Below are 19,688 nucleotides of genomic sequence, written 5' to 3'. Positions count from 1 at the left end.
CTGCCTGTTTCTTGGTGTCTGTAATTCCCCACATGGATTCGCCAAAATAATTTGTTGTATATTCTGCTGTTTCCCCACCAGTGAGGGCCCACATTTCTCGTCCATGCAGTTAAACAGAAGTTTTGCAGTGACTTACGCAGCTCTCAGAATTCAGGATGAAGATCTTTTTAAGGATTTGCTAGTTTAAAATGGTATGGGTTTATTTAAAAGCCAACATTCTTGATATTGAATCAGACGTTATGAAACGGAGATACACAATGTGGTGGCACTTGTATTATTCATGACAGATCAATTTTGTATGGAAGGTTATGGCAAAAAATGCAAAACAGCCTGCCACAAGAGGTTATAACTAAGATAGATCACAGGTGGCACTGGTTTGTGTGGAAACTGCAGGTAGATCAAAACAAATAAATGAGCAGAAAACCAAGTTTCTCTTTTGGTTTTCTTGGCATAAGGATCAGAGAGGTTATTTACTTGTTGTTTTACAAATAGATGAGCACATTGAAAATGCCATCAGAATACATTTTAGACTCTTGATCAGGACTGAGTGCTTTAATAGTCCCTAATAGAAGATCATGGCTTATTAAAGTAAAACATTTGTGCCTGGATTCCTGCAACCTTCTTTTGTCATGCGGTCTTTAAGGAGCCCTCTTTCCTTCCTTCTCAGTCTACTTGCAGAGAACAGCGCTAATCAAAGACAGGTCAGAGAACCTGGCCTTTTAATGCTGCTCTGTTTGTTTGTCCATAGCAGTCTGATGTTTACCCTGCAGATGTGAATGCCGTGCCCGTGGGTTTGGTCAGATAACACAGGATCTGCTGTTGCCGTGTGTGGCAGCAACAGTTCCTCCTGCACATAACTCCCAGTTCTCAGTTCTTTTCTGACTAGATGGTCCTGGTATTGTGAAGGATGTTTCTTCACACATACAGAAACAGATACCAAATTGACCTAAAGGTTATTTTCTCTAAATTTCCTTTGAGTTCTGTTTCCTTCAGCTGGCTGGAACCAGGTTGCTTTCAAATGAAATTAGCCTATCATAAATCTTCCTGCGCTTCCTTTCCTGCCACAGGCTCTTACTTCCATGTCAGTGCTCTTCGATTTTTTGAAACGCACTTATTGAAGTTAGGCTTGGAGGACGTTTTGTAGATGAAGCTGATCACCAGAGTGTTAATTCAGCTGCGCATCAACGCAGTGCCTTCCAGGGCGGCCTGACACCCCATACCCCAGAGCTATGTGTGCCACGTTGCTTCTGTCCTGGTATGAACAGCCATTTCTGGGTTGTCACTGTGAGGTACCTCTACGTCTATACAAATTTTATGATCTTTCTGAAGCGAGTCAAAGAGAAATAATTGGGTTTTGTAATGTGGTGTCTTTAAGTGAGCCAGCTCTCCACGAGTTAAGTGAAAATATTACAGCTGTTGCTTTATGAGTCATAAGCACTTGATTTTCATCAAAGCCTTATATGCTAGCCTGTCCCAAGGGGTTGACCTCTGTATCAGGTATCATTTGTCAAGTATTAACACAAATTAAGTTTTAATTGTAAGGTATGATGGAAAGTTGGATTTGTTTAAAAGAGGCAATAAAAGGAAATTTATGTGTTTAACTGTGCGCAGAGGGGGATTGGGTGGCTGGAAAACGCTTAATGCTTTTTGGGAAAGGCAAGGAGGTGAAGGATGGGAGGGGAGACAGCTCCAGTGTGCTGATAACCCCTGGGCGGTGGGCTGGCACTTCCCTGCTGCAGGATGGCCCGCCGCACATCTCTGCTGGAGCCAAACCTCCCAGAGATTAAAGCCACTTAGGGAAAGGGCAACGTGTCGGCCCCGCTTGTGTTCTTGTTCAGGGGAAGGCTCAATCTTCACTTGCATCCTTGGCAATTTGGGGCTAGAGTGAGATCGAGTTTGACAGTAAAAGAGATAAAACTTATCTTGTGGTGTCACAATTCAGTACATAGCCGCGAAGATAAATGGCTCATTTCAGAGGTTGATAAAAATGTATTTGTTCGTTCGCTGTTGTATGATCTGTTATGTTTTCAAGCAGTCTTACAATAGAAGTAGCATCCATTAGCTCAGAACAGCTGTGTGCTGTCTGCAGAGTTAAAAGGAATTAAAGCACAGTTGTGTTTAAAAAACCAGGGATTATTTTTCAGATTTCAGCCACAGCTCGATGGATCAGTGCTCGATACTTGGGTGGCCAGAGCAGTCCCTGCTGCGAGCAGGATGCCCTGGGATGCTGCTCTGGGAGGTAGCTCTGCATGTGCCACTGCCCCGAGCGGAGGGAAGGTGATGTGAGAGCCCTGCCATGACCTGAGTACTGCTGGGGCTGGCCACTACCCTCCTGGGAAAGGCGGTGGAAATGCTGTGCCAGCAGTGTGCAGGAATGTGGATCTCTAGCAGTGGCAGCTAAGCCATGTTAATGGGGTTGTGTGGTACAGGTAGCAAGGCTTTGAAACACAGTTCTAAACCAAAGATAAAATGTTTCTTCTAGAAAAAAATGGCATCTTTTCTATCAAAGAACTCTGCACCAGGCTCTTCCTCTTTTGTGCACTTCCTTTTATCTTTGCAGTTTCCCAGGCTGCCTTCTGTAATGGGCTTTTGCAAATCCTGCCTCCACAGAAGGGAGCAGCCTGGTGCTCTGACTCCCATGTCAGTCTCCACAGCTGCTAAGCAGGGACAAACTATTCTCTACCTGTCCTGCTGATCAACTCTCCCCAGCATCCTTCACACTGTTTCTGAACATTTTCTCCAGCATTGCTCTGCAGCAACCTGGTGGCCAGAGGTACCCTTGGCCTGAAGATCTGCCCTGTCCCCTCCTGGTTGGAGGTGTTGTGCACTTACAGCATAGTTTATCACCATTAATACTGAGCATTTAGGTCTGCAGAAGCAAAAGTTATCTTAAATCCAGAATGACACTGGGCATGATTTACAAAGTGCAATTCCATCCGGAAAAATGTTATTCATAAGGGTCTGGTGCAGAAACAATGTTAAGGAAATTCAGAGATGTTTAAACTCTTTTCCAGCATGTCCCAGTTCAGCATTATCTTCCCCTTCCTAGTGTCTTCATACTGATAACTTGGTGGGTAAACGTTCAACAGGATGCGTCTTATAGCTGAAAGTAATGTTAGTGTAGTGTGTGAGATGCTGTAGTGTTTGAGATTGCTGCTGCCATTTTCAAATGTGCCTAATAAATTCATTATTATAAATATAACTCCTTGGAACAAAGTGAAATGACAAATAAGTAGAAGTTTTATAGATTTTGTAATTTAATTTTTATCTTCTCCCTCTGATTCTTCCAGAACCAACCTCCCCCAGATACACACAATACTGATAACTGACCCCCTTGCACCTTGTTGCCTCCTTTCTATGCTGAACAGCCCAGCCATCATTTCATTAATAATGCAGATAATCTTAACAAAGAACAGTTTGTCATTTCTCCTACATTAGTCCGAGTTACTCAGTGATGTTTTCTCATGACTTAGATGCTAACAAATGGTGGTTGCAAGACATAGACTTGGGGAGGGCACAATGCATTGTGCCCAGTGCTGTCTGAAGCCCACAGAGCATCGAGCAGCGTGGCCCTGTGCTGTGCCACCCCTGAGCCCAGCCCTGCGCTGCCAGCAGCTGGCTGCACCTTTCTGCCAGGGTTTCTGGTGCCTTTGTGCTTTTCACACGTTTGTCACTTCTTTCTTTGTGATACTGAAGAGGAGTGACAGAGCTGAGCTAGGACCGACCTTTTGTTCAGCTGTGCTTCTCCTGGATGATTTTAACCTATTTTTGGATGAAAAGGATTTTTTTTTTTCTACTACGAAAGGGCTCTGTTTTGATTCTGGAGAAGAAATCTGAGCTGTTACTGGATGTTCACATTAACTTTCCAATAATGCCTAACTTTTCTGTATCCAGACAATTAGCTAGGCGAAGCTCCATACTCAATAAAAGCAGACTGTTGCCAGAGGAAGAAAGGCAAACCATTTACTGCACATTCATTTTTAGTCATTTTATTCAGTCTGTGCTAATGTGCTGAATCCTGGTAGATGTTCCATAATGTTTAGCACACAGACATGTTTGCACCTTTCTACCCATGCTAAATGTTCTTTCCTGCAGGCTCTGCCCTCCTGCTCCCAGCTGTGGGGATCTACCTTTGCTACAGGCTTGGTGTGCCAAGAACAACGTGTCCTGGTCACCGAGACGTTACCACAGTTATACAACACTTAGCAGACTGCTGGCTGTTTAATTGTGAGTAGCTGTTTCCTTATCTATATTATTTATAGAAGGTGAACACTTGAAAGAGGATGTTAATAAGATGAAGCTTTCATCAACAAAAAATATATTCATTTCAGGGAAAAACTGGGCACATTTTCTGAGATATGCTTACCTGATATGTCTTGCTTTCATATCATGCCTGATGAGATGTAATTCTACATAATGCAGTTTACCTACAGAACCTTACCAGAAAATCCAAACAAAACTTTTTAGGTGTAAAGCATCCATTAACCCAGGAGAAATGTTCTTTCATTGACTGTGGCTTGCTTACTAAGTTAAGGTGCAGTTCAGCCTTCCTGGAGGAAGCACTGATAGGGCTGTGGAGAGGAGCTTTGTGCTGCCTTGAGGGACACTGCAGATTCAGGGTGAAGGCAGATGAAGATGAAATTGTTTGAGTGCAGCAGCCAATGCCTGTGGCTCTTCCTGGCAGGATGGCAGGGTGGTCACTTGTTCAAAACGGAGCAGATACAGGGGTGTTTCTGCCCAGCAAGGGTACAGCTGTTGAGTAGGATTGGTGCAGCAAGCTGTGTTTGTCATCCAGCCTGGACCTAGTTGCCTGCTTCATTCAAATCTATGGTTGACCATCTTGGATACTGCTCTTACCTCAGCCTCTTCCCCATTAAATAAGTAAAAAAAAATAGAAGTAAAATAATTCTGCAACATTCATAGTCTACTGTTTAGTATATTGTGATTTCCTCCAGTATGTGGCAAATTTCAGAAATACGTTTCAGCTCCAGCCTGCTGCCATGCTCGGTACCATTTCAAATAGGTTGTTGGTTTGGGTTTTGTTTTTAGAATGTGGATTTGTGAAGAAAGGTTTGATTTATTGTGACAATGCAGAGGCTGAAGAATTGGTTATAGTGTTTCTCTTCCATAACATTGTTTCTGAGTAAGCAGCAGAATCTTTCCTCTACCACAAACAGAGAACGTAGGTTCCAAACATGCAGTCCCCATTCTACTTTACCACTCAGCAACTGGCTCCCAGGCCAGTGGCACCTCCTGCTGTGTGCAGTCACTGCAGAGTCACTGGCTAGAATGTATGGATGGTTGGCAGACTGGATTTGGACATCTGCTGCAAGCTGTAGAGAAGTACATTCTGACATTCATCAGGCGAAACAAGCACTTCTCAGACCAGCCCCATCCTCTCCCGATAAGGTCCGTCCCAGGCCCTATTCTTCACTGTCAGCCTCCAATTCCTGCTGAAGTCAATGGGTGCTGGAGACACAACTCAGAGGAGCGCAGACTTAAAAGAGATTGGGAGTGTCCCTGGGGATAAGTGCTTCCCCCCCTTCCCTGCCCCTCACTACTTGTAAGTGATGTACAAAGAGGTCTTGAAGAGCTGGAGCAGGGAAAACTTCAAACTTAAGCCTTCTGGGTCAGCTTTTTATATCCTAAAATAAGCTCAACAGCAAAGACACCTTTAAAGGCTTTTCTTTTTGTTCGAATGCTTTAATGAGAAGTGTATAAACTGACATTGATCTCTTCCTGTTAGGGTTTATTACGCTGAGGCACTGGAGATGTTTTTAGAATATAAAGTTCTGCTCAAGTAGTCTGTAAATAAATAAGGTAATACAGTGATTTTGTTTATGTCAAAAAGCTGATCTGAACAGAATAGGACTATAACAGGGAGCTCTTCATGAAAACACTGGAGTATTACAAGGACAGTGGGGTTTGTCAGCGTCCTTAGCACTCAACAGAGCCCGCTGCACATGAGCTTTTCTTGAGGATAGGGGAAACGGATTGGATTTGAGGCTGCCTTTCTAAAGTCTCCTCTTGGCTCTGTTGTCATTCTTGGTAGCTGCTGCTTCCTCAGATCAATGTTTCTGTGATGTAGAGTATTCTTGCCACTGGAAGAAGTCTAATTTAGATGCAGCCTAATTTAATTTGCTTTGTTTGGACATGCTGTGTAATCTGGTGTTGAAAACTGGATCTCAGAACTGCTTTTCTTGACCCTACTGACAATTACACAAGTTAAGTGCTTTTGCCTTTTGGGACAGTGTGTTCACATCTTTGTGGCAGGTTTATATTTGTTTCATTTAGGTGCTGTTTCAGCCAGGGTTTATGTGATAACCACTTGGGCTGACAAATTAGCTGTTTCTCTTATAATTAATATCTAATAACTCTTATTGGAGGCCTTCAGGAATATTTACTAATGAACATATTCAAGATAGATTGCTCATAAACAAATACTTATGTCTTTATTCCTAAAACATCATTTAAGTCTGAAAATATTATTGCACAATTTCAGAAAGTTGTGGGTTGCATCCAGTGTAAATGTAATGATTACATTAGCATCACATTCACAAGCTGTCAGCTGTCAGATTTTACTGGTAAATATATTGAAGTAAATAGCAAAGCAACATTGCAATTTCTTATGTTAATGTGGCTCTGTAGCTATTAAAACAGGCTAAATACAAACAGAAAATAAAGCTTGGTGCTATAAAATTCTGTCACAGGAGTGACTCTCGCAGCCACTTGTGGCACAAATGGAGGTGTGGGGCCACGGCTGTAGCTATGGATGGGCTGCCTCTTGGCATGGCATGCACTGTCCCAGGTCTGCCTTGTTGACTCAGAGCCATGATATCACATTTGAATGGGTTTGACTCATGCTGGGTTGTTGGACAGTGTAGATTCCTTTCTTGCTGAGTTTTTGGGGCAGATGGTGGAGAAGAGTTTGCATTGTGGGGATGGCAGAACTTGAAGGCAGTTGGAGATGTGCTCGAACAAAGAGATGAAAGGCTATGGAGTATTTAGGTGAACAAAAATTCTAGGCTCCTTCTTTCTAAGGAACATGAACTAAAAGCAGACCCTTTCCCTGCTGCCAGCTGAGCGTAACACTGAAGCAAGCAGTAAAATATAAAATGCACCATCTTACAGTGTGCCATATCATTTTTCCTTGGCGTCTCATAACTTACCCTTTTCTACAGCTTTTTGTTCTGAGCCAAATGTCACAAGTTAATGCATGAATAAATGAGGACGGTTCTCACCACTTTCATGATATGTTGCAAAATATACACAGGTGGTGCTTTAAAGCTTGCCATTTGCCTCAATAACTAAGCACTGTTTGCATTTTACTGGCTTCTATGTGTGTCAGATCCCGCACCTGTTCAAGACCAATTTCAGTAGGCGTTATACCAGATCCTATGTTTTATTTCTTTCCAGTGGTAAATAGGTCAGTATTTCATGACAGAAATCTATTAAAGAGAGTGAAAGTGTTCTGTCTGAAAGGAAATATGGCACATATGAAATTAAATTAAAAATAAATTGGGTAATAATCAGTCAAAAATAATAGAAGTGCTGAAGAAATCCATCCAAACAGGAGGAGTGAGAAAGAAACCAAAACACACAAAGAAACCCCTACCTCAAATTCTCATGCCTTAAATTCATGTTTCCATAAAGCTGTGAAGCATGTGCTTAACTTAAAACTATGACTTGCCCAGCTGTAATCAGGGGTGAAGCACGTATGCTTGAAGTTATACACGTTCTTATGTACATGGCTGATATTTGGTTGAAGCAGTCAAGCTCACTGAGCATCTCTAGACAATGCCTGGTTACATGTGGGCAATCAGTGCTGTGATGTTTGCAGTATTTCTTACACTGAATATTCTTCAAAGCACAGCACATTTGACCATGCTCACAGGCAATGTGACACCAGATGTTATAACTTGTGATGAATGCTACCAGGATTTATGCAGGGCTTATTCTGAATGCATACATGATGCAAAGGATTAGTGGCTTTGGGAAGATGTGATTTTTACTATTTCTGTCAATGCAAATGTTGCATGTAAGGAAAACTCCTCGCTTTCTTGAGGAGTTATAGACTAACTGGAATGGCTGCTGATGCTTTTCAGCTTGTTGTTCTCTGGTAAGGTGCTCAAAGTGGTTCCAGTGCAAATTTGAGCAGTCCCTGCCTAAAGCCATCCGTCATCGTTTGCAGACATTTCATCTTGTGCCTCTTGGCCCCAGCTAAGGACTTTGACTCGCTCTGAATGAGAGTGTTCGTGATGTTTACAGTTTACATTAAGTGGCTTTTAGAAAGGAAGAAAAGCTTTTACTTCATGAATTAATCGTTCTGTATATAGTATTATGATGGTACTAATAGGAGCTAGTATACACAATAAAAGCAGAATCAAAACACATCGGCTCTGGTTGTCAGGAAAATCAGAGTTTTTAAGAGTTGCATGTACGCAAATTAAATTGTGTTATGAAATTTGTAATGCTATTAGATGGCCTTTAAAGGCTTTAGATTTATAAACCAGGCATTAGGTTTTCCCATTTCCCATTGTCAGTGAGTGTGTGCATTCACTGACAGACAAACTGGAGAGAACCAGAGACCAAGATGTAGGAGAGCCCACGGACATTATTTGGCACGCAGCTAGATAAATGAACAGTGATGGGCTCACATAGAAAGGTGCTTATTGCTCACATTTTCAGAATTAATCCTTAGCACCTACCATAGTGTTCAGACCTCTAGCTGTCCTGTTCCCAGGGGAGTTCTGCTCCCAAACTGAGCAGTTTGCTGTGAGGATGGGTGATGGCAGCAGGGATCTGTGCAGCACCACACCCAGGGAGCTGGGAGAGTGCATGGATGGGGGCTTCTTAACCTCATCCTCAATAGAATGCTTGGTTGATGTGAATGCTAGCATATGACTTACTTTATATCTTCCTCTAGTTATTCGGGGGTCACAAGTGCAAAGAACTTTAGGCCCTCGTAGCACAAATCCTAGTGCAGATGAGGGCATTTGCTCAGGCTGGGCTTTCCTGAAGTGGCTTGCTCAGTGTTTGCTGGGAGAGTCTGCCTTTGTTGCTACAGCATAGGCAGGTTTCCCCAGAGTCTGCTCACGCCATGGATGTTGGGATGGCCAGAGGCCCCTTAAGGCAGTGTCAGAATACAGATGGCACAGAAAGGAATTGGTCATACTGTGACCATGGAAAAACAGCAATTAACCTTGAAACCAAGATGGACTGCTTTGGGACCAGTCCTCACTGCCACTGATGGCTTTGTAGCAGATGTCCAGGAGGGTCTGCAGGGACATTTCAACCGCAGCACTCTAGCTTTAGTGCCTCTCCTGTAGGCACAATAAACCGATGTATCTGTTCAGATAAAAAGAGAAATATGATTTTCACTCAGTCATTTCCATTTGTTCTTTGTCAGTTCCTAACTATGGCACTTACCAGCCTGAGCCATGTGCTGCTGCATCTCACTGCAGTGCTGTGCCGTACTCTGTGTCTTCTCAGAGCTGGGCAGGAACTCGACTCTAGGATCCTGTTGCTGGAGATGGAAACTGCACAACTGAAGTGCAGATGCTCTGCCAAAGGCTTTCCTTGAGAACTGTCATAGTGTGAGCACAAGGCACGCACAGTGCACATCAGTTGTGGCTGCCCACCTGCAGCTGTGTTCAGAGAGCTGGCAGCACGCAGCTTTGCTCAAAGGTACCTGCTCTCATCAGGATGGGGGAGTGCAACCCGTGGAGCTGTGTGTGCTGGAGAAAGGAATGTTTGCTGGTTTCTAATTCAGCCAGCTTACATTCCTGCGTGTGTCCCCTCTGGCCGTCTCTGGGCATTCAGTGCCTGAAAGTTGGTGTTCTGGCTTGAGCACTTCCAGTCTGTGTTTGGTACATTTACAGACCAGCTTTTGGCAAGTAGGTACACCTGTTACTTCTGTCAGCCCCAAAACAATAGGCTCTTGATTTTCCTTAGGCTAGTTTTTGATTGCTGTACTTTAGCCATCATTTTCAAATGTAGTGCTGCAAAGTGTTTCTTATATCTGTTGACCATAAGATAGGATATTGCCATTTATAGCTACTGGTGAAAGCTGAATGTTAGATTTCCTTTTGTAAAGTTTGAATTTCGATGACTTTCCACTTTCCAAATACAATCTTCTTTTCACTAATCTTGCAACATTTCTACTTTGAACAGCAGCTATTGTTTTATAAATGCTGACTGCCATATTGTAAAATGTTGGCATGATTCTCATAGGAATTAGGTTGTGTTATTCCAGCTGAGATTTATTATCTACATTTCTGCATCAGACTGGGAAACCATATAAAGATAAACCCTTTTAGATTGGCTGCTGCAGATGGAGCGCGGTGGAATGTGGAACGAGCTTTCTACATGCCATCAGCTGAGGACTTCTGCAGAACCTCAGGTGAGCTTGTGGCTGGCAGCTCTGCTGCTCGAGCTCCGATGATGCTCTCCTGCTCCAGCCACACGCTTGGCTTCCAGACCTGTGTTTGTTTGAGTTGTGTGCTGCAGGAACACACAGGGACATGGGCATTGTTCTGTTAGCATGGAAGTTACCTAGACTTGCAGCTGTTTATTTTTCTGAAGCTAAGGGATTAAGTACTTGATATGGTTAATTTATTATGAGACATAAATTGAGCAACGCGGGAAAGAACTTAACTGCAAAATGATGGACAACTTGTATTAGAATTCCTCTAATAATGCTGTACAACGTTCATTTATTATTATTATACATCCAAAAGTGCTTTTGGCACAGTTTTGACATACCCTACTAACAGACATCCAGACCAAATTTATTGCCCAAGATAGATCCCTGTAGGAATGGCAAACTATCCACGTGTTCCTGGACTGTCAGATACACGCTCTGCCAGCTATCCAAACAACCGCAGGCAGGCAGCCAGAGAAAACATATTATAACTTGTTATAAAACTCTATTTTGACTTGCACCTTTGTTAAGAAAATAGAGGTTTGAATTTTTAAGTAACAATAATAGAAGAGAGCCTTTTGAATTTGGGATCCAGTAATCTGAAGGCAATTCAGCGACCCATCAGACTAATCACATATAAAGTCTAGGCTCAAGCATTCAGGAAGGTACTGAAGCCAGTGTGGGGAAGTGAAAAGCTAACTCCTACATCTCCCTGTTCTTTTTTTACCTTCTCCTTATGATTTAATATTGAACAAGGATGAAATATGTCATCCATAATGGGAGAATTGGCTGAAGCGATTTTCCATTAATTAAAAAAATGTATGGAATCTGGGTCAGTCTCCCAGCAAAATACCCAATATAAATCGATTCAGAGAGAGCCTAATCCATGAAATATATGATTTCAGTTCATTATCTGATTTCTGAAACACTGCAGTACCTGAGGATCTTGTTTTCATTATCTGGGCGGATGGAGAGTAATCCAAAGTTCCTTTAAAATCAAAGGGTGCTTTGTAGCTTCCCCAAGATGGAAAGTATACTGGACATGTCTGAAGCGCATTCAGTATGGAGAAAGCATGCCAGGTCTCCCTCCCTTCGTTTTGCAGTTGCTGTGCTATGCCTGAGGTTGCTCCAACAGTGATGGGCCAAATCACACTTGCTGGAACCGCACATTTAGTTTTCCTGAAACTGAAAGAATTGCATTTCTGAGTAAGGAGAATGGTCTTCAGTTGCATACCTGAGAGTCTTCCTGCTGATTTCAGGGAGCATAGAACTATATGAATCTATAGCTTTGTAGGTTATTGCTGTTCCCTTTTCTCGTTATGGTAAACTTCTCTTGGCTTCAGAGATGCTTTTCTTTCAGCAAGTCTGCAAGAACATGCAGACTGCACAGGCAGTGGGATATTGCTACATTTCTCTGTGCGCGTGTGGCACCAAGAATGATAATCTTGTTTGAGGCCAGGCTGTTCTATCTTCAGTAACTTCAACAAAGTAGATTTCGAGATTTTGTTGTTTTAAAATCAGAATCTCTTTATTCCTATTTAATTAGAAGTAGTTCAACAGATTTGTAATAAAGGATTTGAAATCACTCTAATTTAATGGAAGCTCTTTCCTAATATGAATGATAGAACTGGTACATGACTAATCAAATATATTAGTGCACAGAATGGAGATTGCAGGGACTCGTTTGTCTTTTTGGTCATGTTTTATATTGTCTATACTTTTACTTTTCTTTCTTTCTGTCTTTTTTTTTCTTTCCATTTTCCCTTTACTTTTTCTCTGAGTTTCAACTGGACAAATTCACTTACAGTTGATTGCAAGATGGTCCTGGAGTAGATTACATAGCGCTTAATGGATTGTATTTCTGCAAGACCATTCGAATCATATTTATTAGGGAGTTTAGGTTTATAGAAAATTAATATAAATATCAAAAGATTTGTGATATTAAATACATTTCTGTGCACTGTAATTTTAATTGTTCCATATGTTTATATGGAGTTGTATCATCCTTGTAGACCGAGCAAGTGATATCTCAAAGAAACACATTTGCAGCTTTCAATAGAGTTTTGGTATTACCCTCCATTCACTTAAGATATTTTAACAATCAAGAAGTCTTATAAAAGTTAATTAGGTCTTTAAAAATGTGAGGAGTAATCAAAGAGTTTTGCTTCATGTCTGGATTTTGGTGCTAGACTATTGGCATCGTATTGCATGATTAAGAGTCACTCTCCTAATTTAGCTATTAGACAATCATTAGCCTGATTACTACATATTGACTGCTGTACTTAGCTCACAGATCATACTACAGAAGGGAAAAAAATACACTGGCAGAAAGGAATAATTTCCCGTTGACAGCTTTGCCTAACAGTTCTCAGGGCTGTTTTGGTTTTTAAAATGTTTCCCCTTTCAAAGTAAATTCTCACCTTGGCATTTAGAGACGTAAAGGCCTGTCAGGTTGGTTTAGCAGTCTGTGGCTGGGGCCAGGTTTGTGCTCTGTGTGAGGCCAAGTGCTCCCTCTGTACCTGAAGATCATTCCAAAGCCAGACTGGATTTTCATAGTCGGAGACAGAATTTATTTCTGATTCTGAGACCCAGGAACCTTGAATGTGGTACTTCAGAAATATTTAGGTTCCCAGCTCTTGCTGAAGTCCTTCCATCACAGCTCCCTACTTGAAAAACAGCTCCGCTCCAGCCCTGCTCTTTGGGATATCTCCAAAGTCAGACCCTCTGTGATGAGAGCAAAGGGAAACCTTTGTCATGGGGAGCAGTGAGCAGACTTCTTTCTCCCCTTTCCCCTTGGCCCCAAACACCCTCTTCCAGGCTGGAAATGGGCCATAGCTGAGCCTAAGGATGAGTGACCAGTCCAGGACCATCATTAATGCAAACGTGCATTCCAGAGGGCTCTAATCAGTGCCTTGATTTCTTCCTTCTGAGATTGTTTTGACATAATCAGGCTTTCGGAAGACGAAGTCCTTGGAACGTTGTTATTCTGTATCGCCTGCACTCTGCAATGGGATGAATGCCATCCACAGCAAGAAGATAATTTAGCAGCTATCTCAAAATATAGTAGTGGATAATCAGCGAACACTTAAATGATCAGGAACTTAGCTACTTTTTGAGAGACTAAAAGATGAAACTCAGACCTGCTGTTGTGATGTTGTGTGCGCACTATATAGTGCTAAGTACCCATATAGAGACTTATGTTAAAAGGTAGCACTGAAGTTGTTGGGGCTTTAACCAGTGTAATGCATTTTTATGCTCTCACCAAGTAATCTTAAATTGTTTCCCTTGTCAGTATGATTGACTGATCCTGATTGAAGAATCTTCCATTGTCAGAGAATACCTTTTTGTTTCATAATGTCTCTGGTTAGCTGTAAACCCTGCTACTGCTGGCTGCAAGGAGCTGAGCCTGCCAGCGCTGACTGCCCACAGAAATGCAGGCCCTTTGAATGTCGCCTCACAAAAGTTTATTTTCCATATCAAAAGACGTATGTGCCACACAATAAGGCTAGATTGCTTCAGCTGGAAAAATGAAGTTAAGCACAGAAATAGAGACCCAGAATAAATACCAGACCCAGAGCTGCTGAGGAGCCCTGATGTGCTGCCTGCAGGTGGGCGTTGGGATGCAGCACCCGGCAGATGCCAGTTCTGCTCGGCTCTCAGGGCTCCTATAGGCCTTTTCCTTTCAGGAGCAGGGTTCAAGCTTAGTAGAAGGCGCACACAGCCTCCAGAGGCCACGGCCCCAATGGGCCACTGCACAGCCTGTGTGCCCCAACACCCCCAGCACGGCACAGCGCGGCCTCTGGGTTGTGTCCTCAATTAGGGCCGCTCTCCTGACGGGAGGTGACTGGCCTGGAAAACAGGACCAGGCTTGGTTCTCTGAGGCTTTCAGCTGTATAAAGGGTTTAGATCAGCTTTGGACAAGTTTCTGAGCTGAAGCTTTTGTGGGGCATGAATCTTTTTTCTGCTCACGTCAATGTGTTTCGAATCAGGCCCCTTGTTGGGACAGGCTGACTCTTTTGATATATTAGCCTGTTGCTGATTAAATGTGTATTTTGCTTTTTAATTTTCGCTTTTTGGGGGTAGCCATTGCTCTAATGGAGACCCATTTAGCCATTGCTATAGATCAAAAAAGCCAAGCTTCCTCTGTGCCACTATGGATTTTCCATGGAGCTGCCCATAAAGAGCCTTGAAGTTATTAAATCCTTTTGTTTTGCTGTCAATTAAAGACGGGTAAACATCAGTCAAGGAAGATTTTTTTTTTTTTGCTTAGTAATTAATGAGCGAGCCCCCTCTCTCACTCTTCTCTGCTCTTGCTTTTCTTTCCGTGCTTCGTTTTATGTCTGTCCTCATTTCTAATAGTAGCAGGCAGCTGTACAGTGTGGACCTGAGTGCTGTGGTAGCAGAACTTTGCCTGGATCAGCCATAGCCTTGTAAATGGTAACCAACACTACTACATACATCAAAATATGAATGAGAATGGTCCCTATTTTATTTTATTTTATTTTACGGGGCTGCTTTGCACACAGCACACACAGTGTCCTTTTACATTAAGAAATTAGTTACATTTCCTTGATGCCTCCCTTTCTTATTAGGTCACATTTGGCATAACTATTCAGGACTACTTCTAATTATTCATATAATATCATCTTACGCATGAAGATGGCCCATTTTACACTAATTTCTCAACCCTGTTTTTCTTTCTGTAATGGCATATGACCAGCTCCTAACGTAAAATAAAAGAAAGGAGGGTGAATAAAAGGATAGGAAAAGAAAAAGAGCTCTGCTGTACAACCGAAACGGGTAATTATGCTCCTCTAAGCACATCGCTAGAGCCCAGCTGGCACAATTAAAGAAATAGCTGATCAGTTCCAGTTATTGATTCTGCTAACATGTTTGTTCATGGTTGCTTCTTGTCTAATTAGTTTTTTCTGCTTTCTTAGTCTGAAAGCATACCTTTTCAGTCAAATCTGTTTTCAGGCATCAGATAGCAGTGCTTTATTTAGAACACTCGCTAGCCAGTTACTTCAATGCAACAGTACTTCTGTTCACTTTTCTTTTCTTAACCCAACGTGGGGCTGATCTTTTGGAATTGCGCTGAACTTTGTAGTGCAGCTGGACACTGTTGGAAATGTGAGACAGTGCGTCCTAGCAGTGAGATAACTGCTCTGACCGTCAGGGTGAGGGATCTCCTGCCTGAAAACTCAGAGCCACCGCTCACGACTTGCAAGAAGTTGCAGGCTGTGCTTGCCAGCTCAGGAAGAGAGAATGCTGAGACACTGTGCTCGCATGTTTGTTGGGTGGGCAGTTTTAACTGCTCGGAGCTTCTTGTGCACGTGAATCTGATCAGATAATTTCCCCCTTTTGGTAAAACAGTTCTTGTGTAGAAAACTGCACTTTAGCAAAGTGGAGACCAGGCAAAGAAAAGACAATCATGACTTTAATGGGAATCCAAGGCTTTTTTGACATTTTTGAAGTGCAAATGTGTAGCTTTGTCAGTTTTACATAAAAATGAAGAGGGCTGATGTATCAAACAAGAAATCATTTCCCTCCCCTAGAATCACAGCCTGTGAAAACATTCACAAATGCAGCTTTTCTCACTTAATCAGAACAGCAGCAACAAAGGAGAAGAACTCCCAAACTCTTCCGCACAACAGAAAATCTCTTTCCCTACCAGCGCTGGTGCTGGTGCTGGTGCTCCTTTGTGCTGATAAGCAGCTCTTGCACTACACCTCAAACATGACTGCATTTCAGTGGCAGGTAAAGCTTTATATATTTCAATAAAGAATAAACACACCATTGCACTCTGAATAACTTTTATCTCATATTTAGAAACACCAAAGAGGAAAGAATGTGCTGCAGCCTTCATGACACAATGCGTGCGTCTGCACACACGAATGAGCACAATAAGTCTAAAATGGATAGTAGTAGTCTGACAGATTTAAAGGTGCAGAACATTGAAAAGACATCATAATTCTGCGACTTAAGCACGCTGTTCAGGCAATGATTTCTTCAGAAAAGAGAATTGCTTATTGCTTTGTGCAAAGAGATTTGAGAAGTGCATTATCTGGACTGAGAGAGTAAAAATGACTTTTATGTCTGCTTGAATCGTGCTGTTTTTAAGATTTCTTTTTGGGTTATTAGATCTATGTAAGTAAGGGTTGCTATTAGCTGCTTTTGGTGCTTAAAGATGTATAGACCTCTGAGCTACTGCTATATTTTTGTTTGCATTAGTCACCTTGTCTTTGCAGCTGACACTGCTGTTTGCTGGTTGTCCATTTTCCACTGAGGGCAGCTGTTAGCAGAGGAAAGATCCACCTGCCACTGGCTATCATTCCAGGAGCATCCAGCACAAACATCCAGAAGGTTCTGGTGCACTGGGCTCTGTCACCTCTGCCCAGCTCAATCTTGGCCCTCGTCCTGCTCTCCCTCCCTCTGCTCCCATGCACCATGTGCCCAGGCTTCTTCCTGTGGCTCATCCCCACAGCCCCATGGTGCTCCACATGCAGAGGAGCTGTGGGGAGAGTGAAAGAGGCAGCCTTATAAGTGCCCCCCCTGCCCATGGCCATTGGAGAAGCCACCAGGACATGGTGGCTGCGGGCTGGGGAAGGTGAGGAGCGAGCAGCACTTGGCTGGGCTCGTTATCGTGTAGCAGGGCACAGCCAGACACGGGGCTGGCTGCACAGCCTGCACTGAGGCTGCTCATTGAGGGAAGCTTTTCCCTCTTCCTGCCGTAAAAAAAGATGTAAATTGGAAGAGCACAGCACTCCTCATAAAAACGCCGTGCATTTATATTTAAACACTGAAGTCACACCACTCCCTATTGAAAACCGCTCAGCTCTGTTGTTGCACATGACTGGAGCAGAAAGAGACCATTATACTTGGCAAAAATGTATTTTCCTTGCTCATTTTCCTGGAAACAAAACCTTCAAGCTCGGGTGGCACAAACCTCACCAAATGGTATTGATGAGGAGGGAGAAATCGCACATGGCACCAAGTCACTGGCCCCATCCGAGGGGATGGAATAAAGCTCCAAACTGGGGCAGCAGATGCCTGTGTGACATGGCGAGCCTGCCTTTTGTGGGGCACAGAGCAGTGTACCAATAAAGCTCTCTCAGGCTGTTATAGTTGTGTTCAATAGCAATGACAGCTGTCAAGGAGCTCAGGGACTCGCTGTGATGCCTTCAACATTTTAATCGCTCCAGGAAAGGCACGGGAAAACTGTTTGTGTTTTGAGCACCATTATTGCCATATGATATTTAAAAGGAGTCGGTAATTGTTATTTACCTCAAAATTAGAAGGATCTTTTGCTTGTTGTGGTACAGCTCTCATTTCTGTAAGCACAAAGGACAGGTCCTCTTGCATTCTAATTCCATGCAGTTAATTGGTGATTTACACAGCCCCTTCACCACCGTGTGCTCAGACCTCAGACGAGGAACTATTTTTCCCTGAGAAGCTCGACTGACAGATTTTAATATTCCATTAACTTTGCAGTTTTGCTGTAACGTTGCATCCCGAGACACCGGGGCACTTTGATTCAAACTACAGGAAATTAATTTTCTCTCTTTTATTAAACCACCAGTAACTACCTTAAAGAAAAGAAACTTTAAAACTACTGGAGACATGAGTATAATGTGTAAAACTGACAGGAAGAATTATGAATTTTATTTCCAGAAGAGAAGGAAGAGGGGGGTAATTATAGTGCCGAACCATTGTGTTCAATCTGAAATTAAGATACTTTTCTAAGACGTGAGATTCTCAGAGCGAAGAAATGATGGGAAGTAAATCTTTGTCACTGAAAGGCATTAACGGTTGTTAACCCCTTTCGCTGCAGCTAAAATGTTTTGACTGAATATTCCTGCAAAAATCACAAAATTTGGTACTAAGGAGATGGAACTTCTTCATCCTGTCTGAAATGACCACAGCTCTTCCTGAGAAGACAAAAAATAACACCCCCTTCCCTTTAATTCTCTCCTTCTTTTGGATGGGTTCTGCTTCATGGTCACAATCTGTTATATCCAAGGTTGAGATACTTGCAACATATGAGAGTGTTCTGCACATGGATAAAACATATATAGAATGTAGATGATACATTCCTCTATAGTACTCAGGCAGATGTTTTGATTTTTAAGAGTAATCTGAGTATTCCCTGAGCAGAAACAGTGGTTAAAAGTTAAAATATGTTCAAATTGAAGAACACGTTGTTCCTCACACACACACACAGTGGAAAACAAACATATGTATATATATATATATATATATGTATGTAAAGTATATATGTGTGTGTATAATGTATGTTTGCTATAGGTGCCCCAGATGGAGCTGAGAGGTGCTTTGCCCCATCTGACTGGGAGAGGAGATGTGGGACAGGGGATGGATGTGGGAAGCGGCCCCACATGGGCAGGGAAGAGGGGATGGCTTATCTTTGTGTAGTGCTGTGCTGTGCTAATGCACAGCTCCCTGAGCTGAGCAGATGTCCATCAGAGCAGGGTCCTGCCTTGGGACAGTGGTCTCAGTTTAAACCTCTTGCGTTTCAATTTTTCCAGTTTATATTTTCACAATTTAGTGATTGAAGGGGGACAAGAGGATGGAGTTGGGGAAGCTTCTCTGATCAAGCAGTGAGTGAGAATATGCAGTAGTTTCTGAAAGGTGATGGTGTTAACTGTATTATTGGCATTGTGGAAATGCATTTGGGAGGATTTAAATTTCTTTGTTCTATTTGATTTGTAATTTTAAATCAAACAAAGATTTACAAGCTCCCGTGCATGGATTATCTCCTAAATAGAATTACTCACACAGAGGCTTCTTTTCATTTATCTTGAATTTTAAGAGAAGGGATTCACCCACTGAGAACTGTGTTGGGCTACAAAAGACCTGAGATGTCTGTGCATCTTTGAATTAGTGAGTGATGTAATTGCTGCTCGACTTGCAGTTTAGGATGAGGAAGTATGGCTGGAGCAGGGGGAGGAGCAGAAAGTTGGTGGTTGCAAAATGCTCACAGGTTCTGCTTCAAACAAAATGAGAGTAGCCTGGAAGTGCTTATCCTCAATAAGAAAGGGGAGATTGTTGAAGCACATTTGGATGGGGAGATGAAACAGGAGTCCTGCTTTTGAGGAGGACAGGATGGGTTCCAGCACAAAGCACATGTGCTCTCTTTATGCTGCTGGAATTGAGACAGTCAAATACAGACAGAAATTATTCAGAGCTTCTGCTTCAAAACAGTAAGATTCTAAGAGTAGTGCCATCTTCAGTCTATCCTTATGGATTT

General features: G+C 42.5%; 1 protein-coding gene across 1 annotated transcript in view; it reads left to right on the top strand.

Annotated features, from left to right (window-relative positions):
* EPHA4 (EPH receptor A4) overlaps positions 1-19,688 on the top strand; it is a 198,731-nt gene that overhangs the window by 69,205 nt on the left and 109,838 nt on the right. Inside the window, exon 2 of the mRNA XM_015871333.2 lies at positions 4,096-4,227. The gene's annotated coding sequence lies outside the window, so the exon portion shown is untranslated. The remainder of the gene's footprint in view (positions 1-4,095; positions 4,228-19,688) is intronic.

The sequence above is a fragment of the Coturnix japonica genome, chromosome 9 (assembly GCF_001577835.2).
Source record: "Coturnix japonica isolate 7356 chromosome 9, Coturnix japonica 2.1, whole genome shotgun sequence".
NCBI lineage: Eukaryota > Metazoa > Chordata > Aves > Galliformes > Phasianidae > Coturnix > Coturnix japonica.
The sequence above is the reverse complement of the archived record's forward strand: the minus strand, read 5'-3'. Positions and strand labels throughout refer to the sequence as shown.